The sequence below is a fragment of the Castor canadensis genome, chromosome 10 (genome assembly GCF_047511655.1).
Source record: "Castor canadensis chromosome 10, mCasCan1.hap1v2, whole genome shotgun sequence".
Lineage (NCBI taxonomy): Eukaryota > Metazoa > Chordata > Mammalia > Rodentia > Castoridae > Castor > Castor canadensis.
The window spans coordinates 86,938,848-86,957,363 of record NC_133395.1 but is presented as its reverse complement, the minus strand read 5'-3'; the positions used below and the strand labels follow the sequence as shown (position 1 = coordinate 86,957,363).

The window sequence follows — 18,516 nt, the reverse complement described above, 5'->3', positions numbered from 1 at the left end:
TCCCCGAGACCTCCGCTGGGAGCCACGCACCCACCCAAGGATACGGCTCCAGGAGGCGACGGAGGAGGGCGGCTGCTTGCCCTGGCCCGAGCTGTGCGTCCCCCGCCTTGGCCACAGCAGTGGACATTCCCAGAAGAACAAGCGCCCGAGAGCACTGAGAAATTTTCCCCCGAGAAAACTTGACCCTCGTCCTGGCAGCAGGACACCTCGGGAAGAAAGCCACCCAGCGGCCACCTGGGCGAGACCGGCTGCCCGAGCAGGCGCGCGGGGCCTCTGGCCGCTGGCCCCGGGCTGCCAGCCCCCACCCGGACTCCCAGCCGTGCCAGGAGAGCAGCGTGGAGACGCACGCCGGGGCCCTCGGCAGGCTCTTGGGGCTCCCGGAGGCGGCGGCTAGCGTCTACGGCCATACCACCCTGAACGCGCCCGATCTCGTCTGATCTCGGAAGCTAAGCAGGGTCGGGCCTGGTTAGTACTTGGATGGGAGACCGCCTGGGAATACCGGGTGCTGTAGGCTTTTGCTCCTCCCTCCCTCGCTGCTCCTTTTGTCTTCGGGGACTTCGCCACCACCCCCCCCACCACCACCACCACCCCCAGCACCACCACCACCACCACCACCACAACGACCCACCGTGACCACGACCCCGACCCCGTCCGGGCCACCCGCCAGACCCACGCACACCGAATCCTCACAGCTACGTCCCCGAATCCTCTCCCCTCCCCACACTCTCCTGGGGCGCGCGCCCGCGACACGGGTCACCAGCGAGGTTGGTCCCAGGCCACGTTGGGGACCGCTCCCCAACTGCCCTCCAGGCGGGCGGGGAGGGACGTGCGGAAGCCATGAGAAAGTGGGTCCTGCACCCCAGCGGGCCCCACAGCGGGACGCGCCACACCTGGGCTCGCCACAAGGTGGTGCACTGGGTCCAGGGCAAGACGCCAGGGGACAGAGAAGCAGGGAGCCTCAGTCGGGTGCTGCTCCACGTCGCGCTCCGTCGCTCAACCCAAGACAGGGCAGCCAGCGCGCGACCTCTACGTGGGATCCCGCCTCCCACGGCAGAGCCTGCGGTCACAGGGACAGAGGGCGCAGGCCGCCAGAGCTCCGGATGCCAGCGGCAGCTCCCCGTCCCGCTCAAAGGGAGGGAGGGCCGCCGCTGGCGCCCAGTCGCCTGTGCCACCCTCCGGGTCTCAAAGCACTCCTCAGTCAGCTCAAGGACCGGGGCCACCTGGCCTTCGGGGTCACATGGGCTTGGGCACGACGGAAGGGACCGCTTGCCCCCGTGGAACAGACATTCTCCCCGTGGACAACCTCAGGTGCCGGGACCCTCTGCTCCGCCTTGGAAAACCCACCTTCTGCAATGTATGCCCAACGCAATCAGGCCGAGCAGATTGACCCCCTCGGCCCGGCCCCAGTGTGTGATGGGGCTCTGTGCGTGAGGGCTTGCTCTTCCCCACCTACACCAGGCACGGCATCTAACACACACACACACACACACACACACACCACGCAGAGACACCCAGACCACGCACGCACGCACGGGGACGCACCCTCCTCTCCCCCACCCCACACACGAGCAGCCGAAGGACAAGAGGGTATGGCTGGGGCCTGAGCGGGAACAAGCGAAGCCTTTTTGCGGCCCCTCGGCCAACTGCATCAGGATTTTTGTCTGGGCTCGGAGGCCAGAGGATCTCTGCCATTTGCTAGCAGGGCCAGGGATGGCAGGAGGGTGGGTACGGGGCTCAGCCAGGGCCAGTTCTGCTGGCACGATCCTGTAGCACGTGGCCGCGTAGCACGGGGCCGGGTCTGAAGGAGGCCAAGCAGGGGCACAAGACCCAGCAGCGGCACAGGGAAGAGGCCCAGGGCACCCAGGAGCAGACGAGACCCGGGAGTCGTGCGTGCTTGGCGTGGCCGCGGGCCCCGTGACGCCCGAGGACTCGAGTGCTCAGCCCCGTGTAGTGGCCGCGAAGGCCTGCCTGGGAGAAACGCCCCGGGAGGCCGGCAGGAACCCGGGATCGGAAGGGATGTGGAGGGGCCCCGGGTCGGAGGAGATGGCTTTGGCTGTGTTTGGTTTTGTTTCTTCTTCCCAAGATCCCGGGTGTGAAAGGGGCCAGAGGTGAAGTCCTGGGCTGGAAAGCCTCACGATTCAGCCCCGCAGCCCCAGGCCCTGAGTGTGGAGGAGGGCGGAGCGGGTCGGCGAAGGGCGCGGCTGCCGTTTTCCTGATGGGCTGGAGGGGCAGTGGCGCTTTCCGGACGAAGAGGACCGGAAGGGTCCCCGAGACCTCCGCTGGGAGCCACGCACCCACCCAAGGATACGGCTCCAGGAGGCGACGGAGGAGGGCGGCTGCTTGCCCTGGCCCGAGCTGTGCGTCCCCCGCCTTGGCCACAGCAGTGGACATTCCCAGAAGAACAAGCGCCCGAGAGCACTGAGAAATTTTCCCCCGAGAAAACTTGACCCTCGTCCTGGCAGCAGGACACCTCGGGAAGAAAGCCACCCAGCGGCCACCTGGGCGAGACCGGCTGCCCGAGCAGGCGCGCGGGGCCTCTGGCCGCTGGCCCCGGGCTGCCAGCCCCCACCCGGACTCCCAGCCGTGCCAGGAGAGCAGCGTGGAGACGCACGCCGGGGCCCTCGGCAGGCTCTTGGGGCTCCCGGAGGCGGCGGCTAGCGTCTACGGCCATACCACCCTGAACGCGCCCGATCTCGTCTGATCTCGGAAGCTAAGCAGGGTCGGGCCTGGTTAGTACTTGGATGGGAGACCGCCTGGGAATACCGGGTGCTGTAGGCTTTTGCTCCTCCCTCCCTCGCTGCTCCTTTTGTCTTCGGGGACTTCGCCACCACCCCCCCCACCACCACCACCACCCCCAGCACCACCACCACCACCACCACCACAACGACCCACCGTGACCACGACCCCGACCCCGTCCGGGCCACCCGCCAGACCCACGCACACCGAATCCTCACAGCTACGTCCCCGAATCCTCTCCCCTCCCCACACTCTCCTGGGGCGCGCGCCCGCGACACGGGTCACCAGCGAGGTTGGTCCCAGGCCACGTTGGGGACCGCTCCCCAACTGCCCTCCAGGCGGGCGGGGAGGGACGTGCGGAAGCCATGAGAAAGTGGGTCCTGCACCCCAGCGGGCCCCACAGCGGGACGCGCCACACCTGGGCTCGCCACAAGGTGGTGCACTGGGTCCAGGGCAAGACGCCAGGGGACAGAGAAGCAGGGAGCCTCAGTCGGGTGCTGCTCCACGTCGCGCTCCGTCGCTCAACCCAAGACAGGGCAGCCAGCGCGCGACCTCTACGTGGGATCCCGCCTCCCACGGCAGAGCCTGCGGTCACAGGGACAGAGGGCGCAGGCCGCCAGAGCTCCGGATGCCAGCGGCAGCTCCCCGTCCCGCTCAAAGGGAGGGAGGGCCGCCGCTGGCGCCCAGTCGCCTGTGCCACCCTCCGGGTCTCAAAGCACTCCTCAGTCAGCTCAAGGACCGGGGCCACCTGGCCTTCGGGGTCACATGGGCTTGGGCACGACGGAAGGGACCGCTTGCCCCCGTGGAACAGACATTCTCCCCGTGGACAACCTCAGGTGCCGGGACCCTCTGCTCCGCCTTGGAAAACCCACCTTCTGCAATGTATGCCCAACGCAATCAGGCCGAGCAGATTGACCCCCTCGGCCCGGCCCCAGTGTGTGATGGGGCTCTGTGCGTGAGGGCTTGCTCTTCCCCACCTACACCAGGCACGGCATCTAACACACACACACACACACACACACACACCACGCAGAGACACCCAGACCACGCACGCACGCACGGGGACGCACCCTCCTCTCCCCCACCCCACACACGAGCAGCCGAAGGACAAGAGGGTATGGCTGGGGCCTGAGCGGGAACAAGCGAAGCCTTGGTTTGCGGCCCCTCGGCCAACTGCATCAGGATTTTTGTCTGGGCTCGGAGGCCAGAGGATCTCTGCCATTTGCTAGCAGGGCCAGGGATGGCAGGAGGGTGGGTACGGGGCTCAGCCAGGGCCAGTTCTGCTGGCACGATCCTGTAGCACGTGGCCGCGTAGCACGGGGCCGGGTCTGAAGGAGGCCAAGCAGGGGCACAAGACCCAGCAGCGGCACAGGGAAGAGGCCCAGGGCACCCAGGAGCAGACGAGACCCGGGAGTCGTGCGTGCTTGGCGTGGCCGCGGGCCCCGTGACGCCCGAGGACTCGAGTGCTCAGCCCCGTGTAGTGGCCGCGAAGGCCTGCCTGGGAGAAACGCCCCGGGAGGCCGGCAGGAACCCGGGATCGGAAGGGATGTGGAGGGGCCCCGGGTCGGAGGAGATGGCTTTGGCTGTGTTTGGTTTTGTTTCTTCTTCCCAAGATCCCGGGTGTGAAAGGGGCCAGAGGTGAAGTCCTGGGCTGGAAAGCCTCACGATTCAGCCCCGCAGCCCCAGGCCCTGAGTGTGGAGGAGGGCGGAGCGGGTCGGCGAAGGGCGCGGCTGCCGTTTTCCTGATGGGCTGGAGGGGCAGTGGCGCTTTCCGGACGAAGAGGACCGGAAGGGTCCCCGAGACCTCCGCTGGGAGCCACGCACCCACCCAAGGATACGGCTCCAGGAGGCGACGGAGGAGGGCGGCTGCTTGCCCTGGCCCGAGCTGTGCGTCCCCCGCCTTGGCCACAGCAGTGGACATTCCCAGAAGAACAAGCGCCCGAGAGCACTGAGAAATTTTCCCCCGAGAAAACTTGACCCTCGTCCTGGCAGCAGGACACCTCGGGAAGAAAGCCACCCAGCGGCCACCTGGGCGAGACCGGCTGCCCGAGCAGGCGCGCGGGGCCTCTGGCCGCTGGCCCCGGGCTGCCAGCCCCCACCCGGACTCCCAGCCGTGCCAGGAGAGCAGCGTGGAGACGCACGCCGGGGCCCTCGGCAGGCTCTTGGGGCTCCCGGAGGCGGCGGCTAGCGTCTACGGCCATACCACCCTGAACGCGCCCGATCTCGTCTGATCTCGGAAGCTAAGCAGGGTCGGGCCTGGTTAGTACTTGGATGGGAGACCGCCTGGGAATACCGGGTGCTGTAGGCTTTTGCTCCTCCCTCCCTCGCTGCTCCTTTTGTCTTCGGGGACTTCGCCACCACCCCCCCACCACCACCACCACCACCCCCAGCACCACCACCACCACCACCACCACAACGACCCACCGTGACCACGACCCCGACCCCGTCCGGGCCACCCGCCAGACCCACGCACACCGAATCCTCACAGCTACGTCCCCGAATCCTCTCCCCTCCCCACACTCTCCTGGGGCGCGCGCCCGCGACACGGGTCACCAGCGAGGTTGGTCCCAGGCCACGTTGGGGACCGCTCCCCAACTGCCCTCCAGGCGGGCGGGGAGGGACGTGCGGAAGCCATGAGAAAGTGGGTCCTGCACCCCAGCGGGCCCCACAGCGGGACGCGCCACACCTGGGCTCGCCACAAGGTGGTGCACTGGGTCCAGGGCAAGACGCCAGGGGACAGAGAAGCAGGGAGCCTCAGTCGGGTGCTGCTCCACGTCGCGCTCCGTCGCTCAACCCAAGACAGGGCAGCCAGCGCGCGACCTCTACGTGGGATCCCGCCTCCCACGGCAGAGCCTGCGGTCACAGGGACAGAGGGCGCAGGCCGCCAGAGCTCCGGATGCCAGCGGCAGCTCCCCGTCCCGCTCAAAGGGAGGGAGGGCCGCCGCTGGCGCCCAGTCGCCTGTGCCACCCTCCGGGTCTCAAAGCACTCCTCAGTCAGCTCAAGGACCGGGGCCACCTGGCCTTCGGGGTCACATGGGCTTGGGCACGACGGAAGGGACCGCTTGCCCCCGTGGAACAGACATTCTCCCCGTGGACAACCTCAGGTGCCGGGACCCTCTGCTCCGCCTTGGAAAACCCACCTTCTGCAATGTATGCCCAACGCAATCAGGCCGAGCAGATTGACCCCCTCGGCCCGGCCCCAGTGTGTGATGGGGCTCTGTGCGTGAGGGCTTGCTCTTCCCCACCTACACCAGGCACGGCATCTAACACACACACACACACACACACACACACCACGCAGAGACACCCAGACCACGCACGCACGCACGGGGACGCACCCTCCTCTCCCCCACCCCACACACGAGCAGCCGAAGGACAAGAGGGTATGGCTGGGGCCTGAGCGGGAACAAGCGAAGCCTTGGTTTGCGGCCCCTCGGCCAACTGCATCAGGATTTTTGTCTGGGCTCGGAGGCCAGAGGATCTCTGCCATTTGCTAGCAGGGCCAGGGATGGCAGGAGGGTGGGTACGGGGCTCAGCCAGGGCCAGTTCTGCTGGCACGATCCTGTAGCACGTGGCCGCGTAGCACGGGGCCGGGTCTGAAGGAGGCCAAGCAGGGGCACAAGACCCAGCAGCGGCACAGGGAAGAGGCCCAGGGCACCCAGGAGCAGACGAGACCCGGGAGTCGTGCGTGCTTGGCGTGGCCGCGGGCCCCGTGACGCCCGAGGACTCGAGTGCTCAGCCCCGTGTAGTGGCCGCGAAGGCCTGCCTGGGAGAAACGCCCCGGGAGGCCGGCAGGAACCCGGGATCGGAAGGGATGTGGAGGGGCCCCGGGTCGGAGGAGATGGCTTTGGCTGTGTTTGGTTTTGTTTCTTCTTCCCAAGATCCCGGGTGTGAAAGGGGCCAGAGGTGAAGTCCTGGGCTGGAAAGCCTCACGATTCAGCCCCGCAGCCCCAGGCCCTGAGTGTGGAGGAGGGCGGAGCGGGTCGGCGAAGGGCGCGGCTGCCGTTTTCCTGATGGGCTGGAGGGGCAGTGGCGCTTTCCGGACGAAGAGGACCGGAAGGGTCCCCGAGACCTCCGCTGGGAGCCACGCACCCACCCAAGGATACGGCTCCAGGAGGCGACGGAGGAGGGCGGCTGCTTGCCCTGGCCCGAGCTGTGCGTCCCCCGCCTTGGCCACAGCAGTGGACATTCCCAGAAGAACAAGCGCCCGAGAGCACTGAGAAATTTTCCCCCGAGAAAACTTGACCCTCGTCCTGGCAGCAGGACACCTCGGGAAGAAAGCCACCCAGCGGCCACCTGGGCGAGACCGGCTGCCCGAGCAGGCGCGCGGGGCCTCTGGCCGCTGGCCCCGGGCTGCCAGCCCCCACCCGGACTCCCAGCCGTGCCAGGAGAGCAGCGTGGAGACGCACGCCGGGGCCCTCGGCAGGCTCTTGGGGCTCCCGGAGGCGGCGGCTAGCGTCTACGGCCATACCACCCTGAACGCGCCCGATCTCGTCTGATCTCGGAAGCTAAGCAGGGTCGGGCCTGGTTAGTACTTGGATGGGAGACCGCCTGGGAATACCGGGTGCTGTAGGCTTTTGCTCCTCCCTCCCTCGCTGCTCCTTTTGTCTTCGGGGACTTCGCCACCACCCCCCCCACCACCACCACCACCCCCAGCACCACCACCACCACCACCACCACAACGACCCACCGTGACCACGACCCCGACCCCGTCCGGGCCACCCGCCAGACCCACGCACACCGAATCCTCACAGCTACGTCCCCGAATCCTCTCCCCTCCCCACACTCTCCTGGGGCGCGCGCCCGCGACACGGGTCACCAGCGAGGTTGGTCCCAGGCCACGTTGGGGACCCCCAACTGCCCTCCAGGCGGGCGGGGAGGGACGTGCGGAAGCCATGAGAAAGTGGGTCCTGCACCCCAGCGGGCCCCACAGCGGGACGCGCCACACCTGGGCTCGCCACAAGGTGGTGCACTGGGTCCAGGGCAAGACGCCAGGGGACAGAGAAGCAGGGAGCCTCAGTCGGGTGCTGCTCCACGTCGCGCTCCGTCGCTCAACCCAAGACAGGGCAGCCAGCGCGCGACCTCTACGTGGGATCCCGCCTCCCACGGCAGAGCCTGCGGTCACAGGGACAGAGGGCGCAGGCCGCCAGAGCTCCGGATGCCAGCGGCAGCTCCCCGTCCCGCTCAAAGGGAGGGAGGGCCGCCGCTGGCGCCCAGTCGCCTGTGCCACCCTCCGGGTCTCAAAGCACTCCTCAGTCAGCTCAAGGACCGGGGCCACCTGGCCTTCGGGGTCACATGGGCTTGGGCACGACGGAAGGGACCGCTTGCCCCCGTGGAACAGACATTCTCCCCGTGGACAACCTCAGGTGCCGGGACCCTCTGCTCCGCCTTGGAAAACCCACCTTCTGCAATGTATGCCCAACGCAATCAGGCCGAGCAGATTGACCCCCTCGGCCCGGCCCCAGTGTGTGATGGGGCTCTGTGCGTGAGGGCTTGCTCTTCCCCACCTACACCAGGCACGGCATCTAACACACACACACACACACACACACACCACGCAGAGACACCCAGACCACGCACGCACGCACGGGGACGCACCCTCCTCTCCCCCACCCCACACACGAGCAGCCGAAGGACAAGAGGGTATGGCTGGGGCCTGAGCGGGAACAAGCGAAGCCTTGGTTTGCGGCCCCTCGGCCAACTGCATCAGGATTTTTGTCTGGGCTCGGAGGCCAGAGGATCTCTGCCATTTGCTAGCAGGGCCAGGGATGGCAGGAGGGTGGGTACGGGGCTCAGCCAGGGCCAGTTCTGCTGGCACGATCCTGTAGCACGTGGCCGCGTAGCACGGGGCCGGGTCTGAAGGAGGCCAAGCAGGGGCACAAGACCCAGCAGCGGCACAGGGAAGAGGCCCAGGGCACCCAGGAGCAGACGAGACCCGGGAGTCGTGCGTGCTTGGCGTGGCCGCGGGCCCCGTGACGCCCGAGGACTCGAGTGCTCAGCCCCGTGTAGTGGCCGCGAAGGCCTGCCTGGGAGAAACGCCCCGGGAGGCCGGCAGGAACCCGGGATCGGAAGGGATGTGGAGGGGCCCCGGGTCGGAGGAGATGGCTTTGGCTGTGTTTGGTTTTGTTTCTTCTTCCCAAGATCCCGGGTGTGAAAGGGGCCAGAGGTGAAGTCCTGGGCTGGAAAGCCTCACGATTCAGCCCCGCAGCCCCAGGCCCTGAGTGTGGAGGAGGGCGGAGCGGGTCGGCGAAGGGCGCGGCTGCCGTTTTCCTGATGGGCTGGAGGGGCAGTGGCGCTTTCCGGACGAAGAGGACCGGAAGGGTCCCCGAGACCTCCGCTGGGAGCCACGCACCCACCCAAGGATACGGCTCCAGGAGGCGACGGAGGAGGGCGGCTGCTTGCCCTGGCCCGAGCTGTGCGTCCCCCGCCTTGGCCACAGCAGTGGACATTCCCAGAAGAACAAGCGCCCGAGAGCACTGAGAAATTTTCCCCCGAGAAAACTTGACCCTCGTCCTGGCAGCAGGACACCTCGGGAAGAAAGCCACCCAGCGGCCACCTGGGCGAGACCGGCTGCCCGAGCAGGCGCGCGGGGCCTCTGGCCGCTGGCCCCGGGCTGCCAGCCCCCACCCGGACTCCCAGCCGTGCCAGGAGAGCAGCGTGGAGACGCACGCCGGGGCCCTCGGCAGGCTCTTGGGGCTCCCGGAGGCGGCGGCTAGCGTCTACGGCCATACCACCCTGAACGCGCCCGATCTCGTCTGATCTCGGAAGCTAAGCAGGGTCGGGCCTGGTTAGTACTTGGATGGGAGACCGCCTGGGAATACCGGGTGCTGTAGGCTTTTGCTCCTCCCTCCCTCGCTGCTCCTTTTGTCTTCGGGGACTTCGCCACCACCCCCCCCCCACCACCACCACCCCCAGCACCACCACCACCACCACCACCACAACGACCCACCGTGACCACGACCCCGACCCCGTCCGGGCCACCCGCCAGACCCACGCACACCGAATCCTCACAGCTACGTCCCCGAATCCTCTCCCCTCCCCACACTCTCCTGGGGCGCGCGCCCGCGACACGGGTCACCAGCGAGGTTGGTCCCAGGCCACGTTGGGGACCGCTCCCCAACTGCCCTCCAGGCGGGCGGGGAGGGACGTGCGGAAGCCATGAGAAAGTGGGTCCTGCACCCCAGCGGGCCCCACAGCGGGACGCGCCACACCTGGGCTCGCCACAAGGTGGTGCACTGGGTCCAGGGCAAGACGCCAGGGGACAGAGAAGCAGGGAGCCTCAGTCGGGTGCTGCTCCACGTCGCGCTCCGTCGCTCAACCCAAGACAGGGCAGCCAGCGCGCGACCTCTACGTGGGATCCCGCCTCCCACGGCAGAGCCTGCGGTCACAGGGACAGAGGGCGCAGGCCGCCAGAGCTCCGGATGCCAGCGGCAGCTCCCCGTCCCGCTCAAAGGGAGGGAGGGCCGCCGCTGGCGCCCAGTCGCCTGTGCCACCCTCCGGGTCTCAAAGCACTCCTCAGTCAGCTCAAGGACCGGGGCCACCTGGCCTTCGGGGTCACATGGGCTTGGGCACGACGGAAGGGACCGCTTGCCCCCGTGGAACAGACATTCTCCCCGTGGACAACCTCAGGTGCCGGGACCCTCTGCTCCGCCTTGGAAAACCCACCTTCTGCAATGTATGCCCAACGCAATCAGGCCGAGCAGATTGACCCCCTCGGCCCGGCCCCAGTGTGTGATGGGGCTCTGTGCGTGAGGGCTTGCTCTTCCCCACCTACACCAGGCACGGCATCTAACACACACACACACACACACACACACCACGCAGAGACACCCAGACCACGCACGCACGCACGGGGACGCACCCTCCTCTCCCCCACCCCACACACGAGCAGCCGAAGGACAAGAGGGTATGGCTGGGGCCTGAGCGGGAACAAGCGAAGCCTTGGTTTGCGGCCCCTCGGCCAACTGCATCAGGATTTTTGTCTGGGCTCGGAGGCCAGAGGATCTCTGCCATTTGCTAGCAGGGCCAGGGATGGCAGGAGGGTGGGTACGGGGCTCAGCCAGGGCCAGTTCTGCTGGCACGATCCTGTAGCACGTGGCCGCGTAGCACGGGGCCGGGTCTGAAGGAGGCCAAGCAGGGGCACAAGACCCAGCAGCGGCACAGGGAAGAGGCCCAGGGCACCCAGGAGCAGACGAGACCCGGGAGTCGTGCGTGCTTGGCGTGGCCGCGGGCCCCGTGACGCCCGAGGACTCGAGTGCTCAGCCCCGTGTAGTGGCCGCGAAGGCCTGCCTGGGAGAAACGCCCCGGGAGGCCGGCAGGAACCCGGGATCGGAAGGGATGTGGAGGGGCCCCGGGTCGGAGGAGATGGCTTTGGCTGTGTTTGGTTTTGTTTCTTCTTCCCAAGATCCCGGGTGTGAAAGGGGCCAGAGGTGAAGTCCTGGGCTGGAAAGCCTCACGATTCAGCCCCGCAGCCCCAGGCCCTGAGTGTGGAGGAGGGCGGAGCGGGTCGGCGAAGGGCGCGGCTGCCGTTTTCCTGATGGGCTGGAGGGGCAGTGGCGCTTTCCGGACGAAGAGGACCGGAAGGGTCCCCGAGACCTCCGCTGGGAGCCACGCACCCACCCAAGGATACGGCTCCAGGAGGCGACGGAGGAGGGCGGCTGCTTGCCCTGGCCCGAGCTGTGCGTCCCCCGCCTTGGCCACAGCAGTGGACATTCCCAGAAGAACAAGCGCCCGAGAGCACTGAGAAATTTTCCCCCGAGAAAACTTGACCCTCGTCCTGGCAGCAGGACACCTCGGGAAGAAAGCCACCCAGCGGCCACCTGGGCGAGACCGGCTGCCCGAGCAGGCGCGCGGGGCCTCTGGCCGCTGGCCCCGGGCTGCCAGCCCCCACCCGGACTCCCAGCCGTGCCAGGAGAGCAGCGTGGAGACGCACGCCGGGGCCCTCGGCAGGCTCTTGGGGCTCCCGGAGGCGGCGGCTAGCGTCTACGGCCATACCACCCTGAACGCGCCCGATCTCGTCTGATCTCGGAAGCTAAGCAGGGTCGGGCCTGGTTAGTACTTGGATGGGAGACCGCCTGGGAATACCGGGTGCTGTAGGCTTTTGCTCCTCCCTCCCTCGCTGCTCCTTTTGTCTTCGGGGACTTCGCCACCACCCCCCCCACCACCACCACCACCCCCAGCACCACCACCACCACCACCACCACAACGACCCACCGTGACCACGACCCCGACCCCGTCCGGGCCACCCGCCAGACCCACGCACACCGAATCCTCACAGCTACGTCCCCGAATCCTCTCCCCTCCCCACACTCTCCTGGGGCGCGCGCCCGCGACACGGGTCACCAGCGAGGTTGGTCCCAGGCCACGTTGGGGACCGCTCCCCAACTGCCCTCCAGGCGGGCGGGGAGGGACGTGCGGAAGCCATGAGAAAGTGGGTCCTGCACCCCAGCGGGCCCCACAGCGGGACGCGCCACACCTGGGCTCGCCACAAGGTGGTGCACTGGGTCCAGGGCAAGACGCCAGGGGACAGAGAAGCAGGGAGCCTCAGTCGGGTGCTGCTCCACGTCGCGCTCCGTCGCTCAACCCAAGACAGGGCAGCCAGCGCGCGACCTCTACGTGGGATCCCGCCTCCCACGGCAGAGCCTGCGGTCACAGGGACAGAGGGCGCAGGCCGCCAGAGCTCCGGACGCCAGCGGCAGCTCCCCGTCCCGCTCAAAGGGAGGGAGGGCCGCCGCTGGCGCCCAGTCGCCTGTGCCACCCTCCGGGTCTCAAAGCACTCCTCAGTCAGCTCAAGGACCGGGGCCACCTGGCCTTCGGGGTCACATGGGCTTGGGCACGACGGAAGGGACCGCTTGCCCCCGTGGAACAGACATTCTCCCCGTGGACAACCTCAGGTGCCGGGACCCTCTGCTCCGCCTTGGAAAACCCACCTTCTGCAATGTATGCCCAACGCAATCAGGCCGAGCAGATTGACCCCCTCGGCCCGGCCCCAGTGTGTGATGGGGCTCTGTGCGTGAGGGCTTGCTCTTCCCCACCTACACCAGGCACGGCATCTAACACACACACACACACACACACACACCACGCAGAGACACCCAGACCACGCACGCACGCACGGGGACGCACCCTCCTCTCCCCCACCCGACACACGAGCAGCCGAAGGACAAGAGGGTATGGCTGGGGCCTGAGCGGGAACAAGCGAAGCCTTGGTTTGCGGCCCCTCGGCCAACTGCATCAGGATTTTTGTCTGGGCTCGGAGGCCAGAGGATCTCTGCCATTTGCTAGCAGGGCCAGGGATGGCAGGAGGGTGGGTACGGGGCTCAGCCAGGGCCAGTTCTGCTGGCACGATCCTGTAGCACGTGGCCGCGTAGCACGGGGCCGGGTCTGAAGGAGGCCAAGCAGGGGCACAAGACCCAGCAGCGGCACAGGGAAGAGGCCCAGGGCACCCAGGAGCAGACGAGACCCGGGAGTCGTGCGTGCTTGGCGTGGCCGCGGGCCCCGTGACGCCCGAGGACTCGAGTGCTCAGCCCCGTGTAGTGGCCGCGAAGGCCTGCCTGGGAGAAACGCCCCGGGAGGCCGGCAGGAACCCGGGATCGGAAGGGATGTGGAGGGGCCCCGGGTCGGAGGAGATGGCTTTGGCTGTGTTTGGTTTTGTTTCTTCTTCCCAAGATCCCGGGTGTGAAAGGGGCCAGAGGTGAAGTCCTGGGCTGGAAAGCCTCACGATTCAGCCCCGCAGCCCCAGGCCCTGAGTGTGGAGGAGGGCGGAGCGGGTCGGCGAAGGGCGCGGCTGCCGTTTTCCTGGTGGGCTGGAGGGGCAGTGGCGCTTTCCGGACGAAGAGGACCGGAAGGGTCCCCGAGACCTCCGCTGGGAGCCACGCACCCACCCAAGGATACGGCTCCAGGAGGCGACGGAGGAGGGCGGCTGCTTGCCCTGGCCCGAGCTGTGCGTCCCCCGCCTTGGCCACAGCAGTGGACATTCCCAGAAGAACAAGCGCCCGAGAGCACTGAGAAATTTTCCCCCGAGAAAACTTGACCCTCGTCCTGGCAGCAGGACACCTCGGGAAGAAAGCCACCCAGCGGCCACCTGGGCGAGACCGGCTGCCCGAGCAGGCGCGTGGGGCCTCTGGCCGCTGGCCCCGGGCTGCCAGCCCCCACCCGGACTCCCAGCCGTGCCAGGAGAGCAGCGTGGAGACGCACGCCGGGGCCCTCGGCAGGCTCTTGGGGCTCCCGGAGGCGGCGGCTAGCGTCTACGGCCATACCACCCTGAACGCGCCCGATCTCGTCTGATCTCGGAAGCTAAGCAGGGTCGGGCCTGGTTAGTACTTGAATGGGAGACCGCCTGGGAATACCGGGTGCTGTAGGCTTTTGCTCCTCCCTCCCTCGCTGCTCCTTTTGTCTTCGGGGACTTCGCCACCACCCCCCCCACCACCACCACCACCCCCAGCACCACCACCACCACCACCACCACAACGACCCACCGTGACCACGACCCCGACCCCGTCCGGGCCACCAGCCAGACCCACGCACACCGAATCCTCACAGCTACGTCCCCGAATCCTCTCCCCTCCCCACACTCTCCTGGGGCGCGCGCCCGCGACACGGGTCACCAGCGAGGTTGGTCCCAGGCCACGTTGGGGACCGCTCCCCAACTGCCCTCCAGGCGGGCGGGGAGGGACGTGCGGAAGCCATGAGAAAGTGGGTCCTGCACCCCAGCGGGCCCCACAGCGGGACGCGCCACACCTGGGCTCGCCACAAGGTGGTGCACTGGGTCCAGGGTAAGACGCCAGGGGACAGAGAAGCAGGGAGCCTCAGTCGGGTGCTGCTCCACGTCGCGCTCCGTCGCTCAACCCAAGACAGGGCAGCCAGCGCGCGACCTCTACGTGGGATCCCGCCTCCCACGGCAGAGCCTGCGGTCACAGGGACAGAGGGCGCAGGCCGCCAGAGCTCCGGATGCCAGCGGCAGCTCCCCGTCCCGCTCAAAGGGAGGGAGGGCCGCCGCTGGCGCCCAGTCGCCTGTGCCACCCTCCGGGTCTCAAAGCACTCCTCAGTCAGCTCAAGGACCGGGGCCACCTGGCCTTCGGGGTCACATGGGCTTGGGCACGACGGAAGGGACCGCTTGCCCCCGTGGAACAGACATTCTCCCCGTGGACAACCTCAGGTGCCGGGACCCTCTGCTCCGCCTTGGAAAACCCACCTTCTGCAATGTATGCCCAACGCAATCAGGCCGAGCAGATTGACCCCCTCGGCCCGGCCCCAGTGTGTGATGGGGCTCTGTGCGTGAGGGCTTGCTCTTCCCCACCTACACCAGGCACGGCATCTAACACACACACACACACACACACACACACACACACCACGCAGAGACACCCAGACCACGCACGCACGCACGGGGACGCACCCTCCTCTCCCCCACCCCACACACGAGCAGCCGAAGGACAAGAGGGTATGGCTGGGGCCTGAGCGGGAACAAGCGAAGCCTTGGTTTGCGGCCCCTCGGCCAACTGCATCAGGATTTTTGTCTGGGCTCGGAGGCCAGAGGATCTCTGCCATTTGCTAGCAGGGCCAGGGATGGCAGGAGGGTGGGTACGGGGCTCAGCCAGGGCCAGTTCTGCTGGCACGATCCTGTAGCACGTGGCCGCGTAGCACGGGGCCGGGTCTGAAGGAGGCCAAGCAGGGGCACAAGACCCAGCAGCGGCACAGGGAAGAGGCCCAGGGCACCCAGGAGCAGACGAGACCCGGGAGTCGTGCGTGCTTGGCGTGGCCGCGGGCCCCGTGACGCCCGAGGACTCGAGTGCTCAGCCCCGTGTAGTGGCCGCGAAGGCCTGCCTGGGAGAAACGCCCCGGGAGGCCGGCAGGAACCCGGGATCGGAAGGGATGTGGAGGGGCCCCGGGTCGGAGGAGATGGCTTTGGCTGTGTTTGGTTTTGTTTCTTCTTCCCAAGATCCCGGGTGTGAAAGGGGCCAGAGGTGAAGTCCTGGGCTGGAAAGCCTCACCATTCAGCCCCGCAGCCCCAGGCCCTGAGTGTGGAGGAGGGCGGAGCGGGTCGGCGAAGGGCGCGGCTGCCGTTTTCCTGATGGGCTGGAGGGGCAGTGGCGCTTTCCGGACGAAGAGGACCGGAAGGGTCCCCGAGACCTCCGCTGGGAGCCACGCACCCACCCAAGGATACGGCTCCAGGAGGCGACGGAGGAGGGCGGCTGCTTGCCCTGGCCCGAGCTGTGCGTCCCCCGCCTTGGCCACAGCAGTGGACATTCCCAGAAGAACAAGCGCCCGAGAGCACTGAGAAATTTTCCCCCGAGAAAACTTGACCCTCGTCCTGGCAGCAGGACACCTCGGGAAGAAAGCCACCCAGCGGCCACCTGGGCGAGACCGGCTGCCCGAGCAGGCGCGCGGGGCCTCTGGCCGCTGGCCCCGGGCTGCCAGCCCCCACCCGGACTCCCAGCCGTGCCAGGAGAACAGCGTGGAGACGCACGCCGGGGCCCTCGGCAGGCTCTTGGGGCTCCCGGAGGCGGCGGCTAGCGTCTACGGCCATACCACCCTGAACGCGCCCGATCTCGTCTGATCTCGGAAGCTAAGCAGGGTCGGGCCTGGTTAGTACTTGGATGGGAGACCGCCTGGGAATACCGGGTGCTGTAGGCTTTTGCTCCTCCCTCCCTCGCTGCTCCTTTTGTCTTCGGGGACTTCGCCACCACCCCCCCCCCTACCACCACCACCCCCAGCACCACCACCACCACCACCACCACAACGACCCACCGTGACCACGACCCCGACCCCGTCCGGGCCACCCGCCAGACCCACGCACACCGAATCCTCACAGCTACGTCCCCGAATCCTCTCCCCTCCCCACACTCTCCTGGGGCGCGCGCCCGCGACACGGGTCACCAGCGAGGTTGGTCCCAGGCCACGTTGGGGACCGCTCCCCAACTGCCCTCCAGGCGGGCGGGGAGGGACGTGCGGAAGCCATGAGAAAGTGGGTCCTGCACCCCAGCGGGCCCCACAGCGGGACGCGCCACACCTGGGCTCGCCACAAGGTGGTGCACTGGGTCCAGGGCAAGACGCCAGGGGACAGAGAAGCAGGGAGCCTCAGTCGGGTGCTGCTCCACGTCGCGCTCCGTCGCTCAACCCAAGACAGGGCAGCCAGCGCGCGACCTCTACGTGGGATCCCGCCTCCCACGGCAGAGCCTGCGGTCACAGGGACAGAGGGCGCAGGCCGCCAGAGCTCCGGACGCCAGCGGCAGCTCCCCGTCCCGCTCAAAGGGAGGGAGGGCCGCCGCTGGCGCCCAGTCGCCTGTGCCACCCTCCGGGTCTCAAAGCACTCCTCAGTCAGCTCAAGGACCGGGGCCACCTGGCCTTCGGGGTCACATGGGCTTGGGCACGACGGAAGGGACCGCTTGCCCCCGTGGAACAGACATTCTCCCCGTGGACAACCTCAGGTGCCGGGACCCTCTGCTCCGCCTTGGAAAACCCACCTTCTGCAATGTATGCCCAACGCAATCAGGCCGAGCAGATTGACCCCCTCGGCCCGGCCCCAGTGTGTGATGGGGCTCTGTGCGTGAGGGCTTGCTCTTCCCCACCTACACCAGGCACGGCATCTAACACACACACACACACACACACACACCACGCAGAGACACCCAGACCACGCACGCACGCACGGGGACGCACCCTCCTCTCCCCCACCCCACACACGAGCAGCCGAAGGACAAGAGGGTATGGCTGGGGCCTGAGCGGGAACAAGCGAAGCCTTGGTTTGCGGCCCCTCGGCCAACTGCATCAGGATTTTTGTCTGGGCTCGGAGGCCAGAGGATCTCTGCCATTTGCTAGCAGGGCCAGGGATGGCAGGAGGGTGGGTACGGGGCTCAGCCAGGGCCAGTTCTGCTGGCACGATCCTGTAGCACGTGGCCGCGTAGCACGGGGCCGGGTCTGAAGGAGGCCAAGCAGGGGCACAAGACCCAGCAGCGGCACAGGGAAGAGGCCCAGGGCACCCAGGAGCAGACGAGACCCGGGAGTCGTGCGTGCTTGGCGTGGCCGCGGGCCCCGTGACGCCCGAGGACTCGAGTGCTCAGCCCCGTGTAGTGGCCGCGAAGGCCTGCCTGGGAGAAACGCCCCGGGAGGCCGGCAGGAACCCGGGATCGGAAGGGATGTGGAGGGGCCCCGGGTCGGAGGAGATGGCTTTGGCTGTGTTTGGTTTTGTTTCTTCTTCCCAAGATCCCGGGTGTGAAAGGGGCCAGAGGTGAAGTCCTGGGCTGGAAAGCCTCACGATTCAGCCCCGCAGCCCCAGGCCCTGAGTGTGGAGGAGGGCGGAGCGGGTCGGCGAAGGGCGCGGCTGCCGTTTTCCTGATGGGCTGGAGGGGCAGTGGCGCTTTCCGGACGAAGAGGACCGGAAGGGTCCCCGAGACCTCCGCTGGGAGCCACGCACCCACCCAAGGATACGGCTCCAGGAGGCGACGGAGGAGGGCGGCTGCTTGCCCTGGCCCGAGCTGTGCGTCCCCCGCCTTGGCCACAGCAGTGGACATTCCCAGAAGAACAAGCGCCCGAGAGCACTGAGAAATTTTCCCCCGAGAAAACTTGACCCTCGTCCTGGCAGCAGGACACCTCGGGAAGAAAGCCACCCAGCGGCCACCTGGGCGAGACCGGCTGCCCGAGCAGGCGCGCGGGGCCTCTGGCCGCTGGCCCCGGGCTGCCAGCCCCCACCCGGACTCCCAGCCGTGCCAGGAGAGCAGCGTGGAGACGCACGCCGGGGCCCTCGGCAGGCTCTTGGGGCTCCCGGAGGCGGCGGCTAGC

General features: G+C 67.9%; 8 non-coding genes across 8 annotated transcripts; all 8 read left to right on the top strand.

The window, feature by feature from the left end:
• The first annotated feature begins 395 nt into the window (after window positions 1-395).
• Window positions 396-514, top strand: LOC141413382 (5S ribosomal RNA). The gene has a single exon (XR_012438174.1). It is a non-coding gene; the product is annotated as a 5S ribosomal RNA (ribosomal RNA).
• A 2,145-nt stretch (window positions 515-2,659) lies between these two features.
• On the top strand, window positions 2,660-2,778 carry LOC141413381 (5S ribosomal RNA). The gene has a single exon (XR_012438173.1). It is a non-coding gene; the product is annotated as a 5S ribosomal RNA (ribosomal RNA).
• Window positions 2,779-4,925: 2,147 nt separating this feature from the next.
• LOC141413380 (5S ribosomal RNA) lies at window positions 4,926-5,044 on the top strand. The gene has a single exon (XR_012438172.1). It is a non-coding gene; the product is annotated as a 5S ribosomal RNA (ribosomal RNA).
• Window positions 5,045-7,193: 2,149 nt separating this feature from the next.
• LOC141413378 (5S ribosomal RNA) lies at window positions 7,194-7,312 on the top strand. The gene has a single exon (XR_012438170.1). It is a non-coding gene; the product is annotated as a 5S ribosomal RNA (ribosomal RNA).
• Window positions 7,313-9,453: 2,141 nt separating this feature from the next.
• On the top strand, window positions 9,454-9,572 carry LOC141413377 (5S ribosomal RNA). The gene has a single exon (XR_012438169.1). It is a non-coding gene; the product is annotated as a 5S ribosomal RNA (ribosomal RNA).
• A 2,144-nt stretch (window positions 9,573-11,716) lies between these two features.
• On the top strand, window positions 11,717-11,835 carry LOC141413376 (5S ribosomal RNA). Its single transcript, XR_012438168.1, has one exon. It is a non-coding gene; the product is annotated as a 5S ribosomal RNA (ribosomal RNA).
• A 2,145-nt stretch (window positions 11,836-13,980) lies between these two features.
• Window positions 13,981-14,099, top strand: LOC141412507 (5S ribosomal RNA). Its single transcript, XR_012437349.1, has one exon. It is a non-coding gene; the product is annotated as a 5S ribosomal RNA (ribosomal RNA).
• Window positions 14,100-16,252: 2,153 nt separating this feature from the next.
• Window positions 16,253-16,371, top strand: LOC141413375 (5S ribosomal RNA). Its single transcript, XR_012438167.1, has one exon. It is a non-coding gene; the product is annotated as a 5S ribosomal RNA (ribosomal RNA).
• Window positions 16,372-18,516: the final 2,145 nt, after the last annotated feature.